The 8,943-nt window shown below is 43.2% G+C and overlaps 1 pseudogene; it reads left to right on the top strand.

Moving 5' to 3' along the window:
- The first annotated feature begins 3,398 nt into the window (after nt 1-3,398).
- Nucleotides 3,399-8,943, top strand: part of LOC103128457 (damage-control phosphatase ARMT1-like) — a 239,455-nt pseudogene continuing 233,910 nt past the window's right edge.

Genomic DNA, 8,943 nt, shown 5'->3' with positions numbered 1-8,943 from the left:
AATCAAATCGATGGGGTTTACAGTCAACAATATTTATACCCCTTTCCCATATTAGGGAGCTACTCTCTTCCCTGATCCAGCTTTCTGTCCCTTTTCTAGCATGACATCACTTCCCCAGACAATAACTTCAATCCACCTGCATATCAGATTTCAGGCTCAGAGGGGAAAAAAAAAAAAAACCAAAAAACTAGTATAGCTACAGGCCCTTTGAAATATAACTAAACTATGCCTACTAGCTATCTACAAAATGGAGGACCCCTCAACACTTCATCTGCACTATTCCAGCCTGTAGGTCCATGATTGTTCAACAATTTGTTTGGCTTTGTATGTTAACTCTCTTTTCAGCCACCAGGTTCCAGATGCTAGCAAGATGCCTACCAGACTTCCCTGGACAGACGACCAATGTGTCCTGGAGCTCAGCTTCCCCAGAATCCCATCCTACTAGGGAAAGAGAGAGGCAGACTGGGAGTATGGATCAACAAGTCAAAGCCCATGTTCAGAGGGGAAACAATTACAGAAGCCAGACCTTCCACCTTCTGCATCCCACAATGACCTTGGGTCCATACTCCCAGAGGGATAAAGAATAGGAAAGCTATCAGTGGAGGGGATGGGATATGGAGATCTGGTGGTGGGAACTATGTGGAGTTGTACCCCTCTTATCCTATGGTTTTGTTAATGTCTGCTTTTTTAAATAAGTAAAAAAATTAAAAAATATGGAAACAACATAATGCCCTTTGACAGATGACTGGATAAAAATGTTATGGGACATATACTCAATGGAGTGTTTTTCAGCAGTAAAAAAGATGATTTTATATCCTCTGGAATAAAAAAAAAAGAATTGCATAACTTACAGAAATTCAAGAATTAATATAAAAAATATCATGAATATGTGGAAATTCATAAATGACCATGTGCATGCTTCTTATGATTACCAAGTCACACAAACACATACTTTAAATAGATCCAGATAGTTTATTCAGATAGTTCATTAAGGTTTATTATTAGCTTGACCAAGGTTGTGGAGCAATTTAAATAAGAATTATGATTAAAACTCATGTCTTCTCACTCTAGTCTAGTGTTTTATCATAGTGTGGCTCATCAAAACATATTTTTGGCAGACTGAAAGCTTTTCTAACAGGGAGAGAATTATAAAATGCACTGAAGTTTTAGTAAAGCTTGTAACTATCTCCTACAACATATTAATATATGCCTAAATAAAATGGATCAAATCTCATCATGGTTATACATGATGGTAGATCTTTACAATATAAGAATTTTAACTGGAATATACTTTAAATATTTATTTTATGAGAAAAAGAGAGATACTAAGACCAGAGCACTGTTCTGGCATATTCCAGTCTAACCCAAAGACTCACACATGCAAGTCCTGGGGGCTTTCTTTGCTAAACCACCTTCCTGACTGTATGGAAGATCCTTAAAACAAACAAACAAAAAACACAGCTAGTATTATGAGTTTCACCCTGCGTTCTGTGGAACCTCAGGGCTGCACATAGATTCCTTGATGGCCTTCTAGGAATGGAGGTAAAGAGTAGGTGGAATTCAGAACCTTCTTCCTTAGAGTCACCAGAACAAGCCTGTATTCATCTGTTTTATATAGAGAATTTCATGTTATATTTTGTTTGAAAAGAGGGATCTACTTCTAAGAAATTTATAAACCTGAAATCTAGTTCAAATTCCTCAGTTTATAGTTGAGAAGACTAAGGCTTTGAATCTAGCATCTATGGAGTTGTAAAGTATGCATCATATTCCACCAGAGGATGAAATCATGAAGAGATTTTGTAAAAAATTAGAGATTTTATCAGATCGCAGTGTCAGAACTTGCTAGGAGATAGATTATTTTTTACCTGTGACTCTCCATCACATCATATTATTTAGTAATATTATGCATATAGGTGACCTTATTATGCCATCATCAAAGAAGTGTCAGAAAGATTGAAGGAGTGAAACAGAGATACTTAAAGCACTGGAATAAGAAGAAAAATAATAATAATAATAATAAAAGCTAGTGTGGTAGAAGAGATTCGTTCCTGAACTATGGGAAAAGGTCATTTTATTCTCATCTATTTTTTTTCATGAATCCATTCCATTATGCAAGTTCCCTCCTGCAATGTTCTTTATCCAGAACTGAGCAAAGGCCTGACCCAAATAGAGCTTAAGAAGTAGAGAAATATTCTCATAACATTTTCAAAACCTTTTCCTTGAGGCTGGATGGTAGCACACCTGGTTGAGTGATGTGTTACAGTGCATATGGACCTGGGTTCAAGACCCTGGTCTCCATCTGCAGGAGGAAAGCTTCAGGATCAGTGAGGCAGTGTTGTAGGGGTCTCTATCTCTATCTTCTCCCTTGATTTCTTTCTATCTCTATCCAATAAATAATAAAAAAAAATCAATACAATTTTGTTTTGTTTTAAACCCCACCTGGTCACAAACTCAAGCATATGTTGTATTTACAAATCAAATACAGTATCAATACGAGTATAAACATAACTACCAAATATAGTAGATTTATATTCCCACATAGGAAGCACACAAAATCTGTTTATTAAATGAATCAATGAACTCAGACAGCAGGATTAGAATAAAGGAAGAAATTATAGCTGAGAGTGGATCACCTTCTGAAAGCCACCCTTGCAAATTCCCACAGATCCTGGGAGCCAGACAGTGTTTGTAGTGGCCATTGGCTTAACAGATCCTTATTCCTGATGGAAGGAAGTGCATAGTCTGCAAGTCATTCTCACAAGCTACCAGGCAGATGTTCAGTTGGCCTCTGGGATAGCCTGACCTTGAATAGACTAAAATAGAATCAAATAGAACCCGGGGTTGGGAAGTTCTCACTATATCTTACTCAATGTGGTTAGTATTTGTAAAAGGTTATCACACTACTGTATAGCATCTCTTCCTACAGAACTCTGAAGTGACTGGGTGACGGCATTGAGAGCATGCGTTACAATGCTCAAGGACCCAAGTCCCCGGCCCCATTACCCATTTGCAGGGGTGAAGATTCACTGGTTGTGAAGCAGGTCTGCAGTTCTCTCTCTCTCTCTCTCTCTCTCTCTCTCTCTCTCTCTCTCTCTCTCTTTCTCTCTCTCTCTCCATATATATATTTCAAATAAAAGGACAACCAAAAAAAGAGAATAGTTGAGATAATCCTACTTCTATATCTCACAAAGCTATCACATCTAGTCTTTTCACAGTGCTTTAGGATTAATGGATTAGAAGCCCCTGTGAGGCCATCTGCTCACTGCAATTGGTTTAGAGGAGGAAAACTGGAGATGAACTTCAAAGAACTTCTAGGAGTACATTATAAATGGGGTTAGAGAGAGAGAGAGAGAGAAAGAGAGAGATTCTATTTAATGGAATGAAACATGTGCTCAACCATGAAACCAGAAGAGAATCTGATTGAAACCATGCTTGCCTCTGTTGGTGCTGGTTTGCCCCTGTCCTGGAATAAACCTCTGATATTTCGTGCCTGTTGTGCTGTGGTCTTCTCTACGTTCCGGGGTGGAGTGGTTTGTGTTTACAGGGTGGGATTATTGTAAAAATCATTAGATAAACTTTTGAGATGTGGCTTTCTTTATTTAGCATAATTAAAGCAGATCACCGAATTGACTTTTCCTTTTGACCCAGTCCCTGCTTTCCCTCTGCTTTTGGCCTCTGGGGGGACAAGCCCTGGGCACAGTGGGGCCGCTGAGGACTCAGAGCCTGTCTTCTCCACCTTCTAACAGGGCAGGGTTGTCAACACCACTTGGCCAATGCCAGGAACTTCATTATTCTTTTGTTTTAATCCCCTTATGTAGATCCAAGAGGCAGTTTCTGCCCCAAGGCAACAAGTGGCCGGTGCAGGGGGCCGGGCGGGCTGCGGGTGGGGCTCCCAGCAAGCTCAGCTTTTCCTCCGCTTCCCACCCCGCCGCCGCCCACTGTCCCCCGGGTCTTTGCTTTGGAGCATACGAGTGGGAAAGTCCTTTTTTAAAAAAGTCTCTGCTAATTTTAAATTATTTGCTTGACCTCTCGACGGTCAGGTGCTCCTGACAGAGGGATGCACCCAATTGGGGGTTCCCATAGCAGGGCCCCATTTAGCCCAGGGCGCAGACATGCCTACACTCCCAACACAGCCCCAACGCCCGGCAGTGAAGCACCCACCACTTGACTCGCCCTCCCATTGGCTGCTGCCTGTTGCTAACCCACGTGATCAGCACCGGCGCGCCCCTCCCACATGCCCGCCCCCGTCGGCTCGGTCTTCACTGCCTGTTCCTGCAGGGGCGCGGGCAGAGCTGGGCTCCCCCCGCCCACCGCCTCCGCCCAGCCCACTTCGCCCATCCGCGCGCAGTGGGGAGGGTGGCTTTGGTGTGATCTATGCCCACAAGGTGGCAGTGCTGCGCTATTCCTGCCCAGGCCTTGTCCGCTCGCCAGCCTCGCTGGGTGCATCCCTCTTGCAAAAGTTTTAATAAATGCAAACACACCAAGTCATCCTTAGGGCTCTCCCAGGCACGCTCTGCGCAGTCATCAGTCGTTTTGGCATTTCTCTGGGAGTTTTACACTTCAAGGTACCAAAGACAAGATTATGCCAAACCCAAGAAACAGAATTGGGACCTTATATCGAAGCGGGGCTGTTGATTTTTTTTTTTTTTTAAGGAATTTGTTTGATTGCTTCAGAGAACTGATTCTTATGGAAACACGCAGTCACTCCCACAATTCTCTTTTGTCTTTTGTGAGCTCTCCTCAACAGCGAAGCAATCCACATCGTTCCTTTTCCTTGGTTGAAAGACAAAATCACCATTTCGGAGAGTCCTTCCCTGACCCTGAGTCCTGGGATCCTGACCTACTTAAGACGGGGATCCTCCGCTCTGCAGCTGTCCGGGGATGTCCTTAATTCTCGGCACACACACAGAGATAAGCTCCGCTGACCTCGTTTGACCCCGCCGCAAGCGCCTGGCGTCCTCATTTAGACAGCGAAGCACTGGGGGTCGATTTTTCTCTTTGCCCGCTGAAATTACCTTTCCCTTCCTCCCTTCACTTTTCTCCTTGGCTTGTGGCTGGCCCTATGTCCCCTACTGCTGTCTAACCTGCCTGAGCAAACATATATCCTCACACACACGTGCACATGCACGTGCTTCTAGCCTGCTTGTTATCTTAAATGTTTCCAGTGTTCTTTGAACTCCCCTTCCATTGTCAACAAGGGAAAAGTTCAAATTCCCTCCCTTGGCAATCAAGCCCTTCTGATTGGGAGACCTGAATTGTTTTTCCAGGTAATCTACCATAATACTCTTGGTCTGGTGCTAGCAAACACTCAAGCCACCCCTAACAGCAAAGAAAAAAGGTGACGCCTAATAGAACAGAGAGGAGGACTGCTGTGTTCATTGTGCTGGAATTTCTACTAAGATTCAGAGAACATTGTGTGCCAAATGACTTCTGCCCACATCCTTCAGTGAGGCATATGCATCTATGTAGAATTAAGGGCTGGATAGGGTGGACTACACTTCTCACCTCTGTCTGTGTGGTAGGAGACTGATGTCACGAGAGGCTAGCAATGAACATTTTTGTAAAGATGATCATGTGCTGTGCTTTCTTACCTACTTAGAACAAGAAGGAAGAGCTCCAGCAAGCCACCTCATGTTTCATGGAATTAGAGGCCACAGGGACACATCTGACATGAAAGAGAGGGAGGGAGAGAGAGAGAGGAGAGAAGGAGGAGGAGGAGGAGGAGGAGGAGGAGGAGGAGGAGGAGGAGGAAGAGGAGGAGGAGGAGGAGGGGGAGGAGGAGGAGGAGGAGGAGGAGGAGGAGGAGGAGGAGGAGGAGGAGGAGGAGGAGAGATAAATGTTTGCAATAGGGAAAAATGGAGGTATTTGGAACAACTTTACTTCCAAGAGTTAGCAAAGAGAACATGCATTAATCAACCTTCCTGTGGGCAAAGTGATTCTATTTCCCAGGCAGGGAGGGGTATATGGTTAGCAGCACAAACCAGGACTTATGGAAAAGAGCAAGTGACTAACCAGCAGGTGCTGCACAGAAAGGTGGCTATCTGACAAATTTCTGTGGAAATATCCCACAGAAGTTTGTACCACAGACAAAGCCAATCTTTTTACATGTACCCCTAATTATAATCAAACCTTCCTTAGAGAATTTTGTTCGTTTGGACTCAGAGACTTGATTTACCTGTCAGGTGCTGGAAAAGGGACAAATACCAATTGTGCCGTCCTGGTCAAATTCCCAAACCTGAGCAAGCAACCAGCTTATAGGAAGAGAAAAGTATTTTAAATAAGATTATCCCATTTAAAATGATGCTTTTTAAATTTTGCTTGGACTATGCTTATTGATAGCTAGAAAGATGGCAGTTCATGAGTCCTTGTGATGGACCAGAAATGCTGGTAAAGGAGATTTAATTCAGTGATATGGGATATTATTATATGGACAACAACAAACATTTACATCAGGCTTGGAGTTTTATAGTGAATCTTACAACAGTTTTAATAGAGAAATAGCCAAATTATTCCTACTCATCAAAGAGCAGACTGAGCCCCAGATGGGTAAAGTAAAAGTGAAAGGTTCATAACTATCAACAGTAATCAGCAAAATCAGGTTTGGAATCCAGGCTCCAGAATCTAGGTATGAGAATAGAGTTATTTCTCTCTGTGGTCTCTAACTCTGTTTTTCTTCCTCCCCTCCTTTCTTTCTTTCTTTCTTTCTTTCTTTCTTTCTTTCTTTCTTTCTTTCTTTCTCAAAGACTGCTCAGTTCTGGTGGTGCTGGAGTTTGAACCTGAGAGCTAAGAACCTAAGCATGAAAGTCTTTTTCATAACATATATGCTATCTCCCCAACTCTTCTTCTCTTTTAAACTTTTTTTTCTGTTCTTAGCCAAAGCTTACCAACTTTATTAGTCCCTTAAAAGAACTTTTCCTGACACTGCCTGCTGTAGAAGTCTCCCCTGCTCTGTATTTCAGGGGGATGGTTGTGGCTGCAGAGTGATCATTGCTCTGCAGTTGCAGCATATCCTGGGGAATTGCTTTCTATTTAATTGCTCCAATGATGCAATTGCCCCTCCAAGGTAGAGATCATGTTTGGAAATATCTAGAAGTCATTGGGAGTGGGAAAAGTTAGTGCTATGGCATGAAATAATAAATAAAGTGTTTGCTAGGTTGACCATAGAGCAAAAGTTCAGGGCTAGGCTAGTGAAAACCCCCAGGCTTAAAATATTTACAAGTGCAAAAACTACCAGTCCACTTCTGGTCATTCTGAATATCAAACAATAAGACTTCTGCAGCTGGAAATTAAATAGGAGTCAATTGAATAGGACAGAAATCTGCCCCGACACAAAGGTAGCTAGTGACACACTCCTTCTACTATTTTCCCACAAAACTCAATTTCGATTGAAAAGGCATAGAACCACTCCTCTCCTGCCTAGCAGCATGCAGTTGAGTCTCTTTTTGCTTACACGCCTCCTGTTTCTCATCTTTGAAGCTGATGACTTTTAAAAAAAAAATATTTATTCGGGGGTCGAGCGGTGGCGCAGTGAGTTAAGCGCATGTGGCGCAAAGCGCGGGGACCTGCGTGAGGATCCCGGTTCGAGCCCCCGGCTCCCCACCTGCAGGGGAGTCGCTTCACAGGCGGTGAAGCAGGTCTGCAGGTGTCTATCTTTCTCTCCCCTTCTCTGTCTTCCCCTCCTCTCTCCATTTCTCTCTGTCCTATCCAACAACGAATTGCGTCAACAAGGGCAATAATAATAACCACAACGAAGCTACAACAAGGGCAACAAAAGGAGAAAAAAAATGGCCTCCAGGAGCGGTGGATTCATGGTGCAGGCACCGAGCCCAGCAATAACCCTGGAGGAGGAAAAAAAAAATTTATTCATTTATTCCCTTTTGTTGCCCTTGTTTTATAGTTGTAGTTAGTATTGGTGTCATTGTTGAATAGGACAAAGAGAAATGGAGAGAGGAGAAGACAGAGAGGGGGAGAGAAAGACACCTGCAGACCTGCTTCACTGCCTGTGAAGCGACTTCCCTGCAGGTGGGGATCCTCACGCTGGTCCTTGCACTTTGCACTACGTGTGCTTAACCCGCTGCGCCACCGCCTGGCTCCCTAAGATGACTTCTTTTTACTGCTTACCTTTTCTTCTCTTAGTTACTATTTCTAACTTCCCCCTCTTCCCCCTCTTAAGCATTTAAGTAATCTCTGTAAATGTAAATTAAATGCATCAAGTTGGGTAAGGGAGATCATATAATGGTCATGCATAAAAGACTTCCTTTGTTTTTTTTTAAAGCTTTTAAAAAGTATTTATTTATTATTTATTCCCTTTTGTTGCTTTATTGTTGTAGTTATGATTGATGTCATTGTTATTGAGATAGGACAGAGAGAAATGGAGAGAGGAGGGGAAGATGGGGGAGAGAAAGATAGACACCTGCAGACCTGCTTGACCACTTGTGAAGTGACTCCCCTGCAGGTGGGGAGCCAGGGCCTCGAACCGGGATCTTTCTGCTGGTCCTTGTGCTTTGTGCCACATGCGCTTAACTGCTGCACTACCGCCCGACTCCCTTGTGAAGCAACTCCCCTGCAGGTGGGGATCCTTATGCTGGTCTTTGTGCTTTGCGCCACCTGCGCTTAACCCACTGCGCTACCGCCGAACTCCCCAGAAAAGACTTTCATACTAGTGGCTCAAAAGCCTCAGGTTAAATCTCCTACATCATCATAAGTCAGAGCCAAGCAACTCTCTGGTAATTAATCGACTTATTAAATCAGTATATGAGTCCTGCCTAAAAGAAACCTAATTCTGTAAAATAAATAAGCTTATATCCTTCAGTTTAAAATTACAAGTCTAGGGACTGAGCAGTGATGCACACATTTCTGTTCATAGGTACCCTAGGTTCCAGGCCCCAACTTCCCTTCTGTAGGGGAGAAGTTTCACACAGTTAAGCAGTGCTATAAGTGTCT

This window comes from Erinaceus europaeus, chromosome 4 (genome assembly GCF_950295315.1).
Source record: "Erinaceus europaeus chromosome 4, mEriEur2.1, whole genome shotgun sequence".
NCBI classification, from domain to species: Eukaryota; Metazoa; Chordata; class Mammalia; order Eulipotyphla; family Erinaceidae; genus Erinaceus; species Erinaceus europaeus.
The sequence above is the reverse complement of the archived record's forward strand: the minus strand, read 5'-3'. Positions and strand labels throughout refer to the sequence as shown.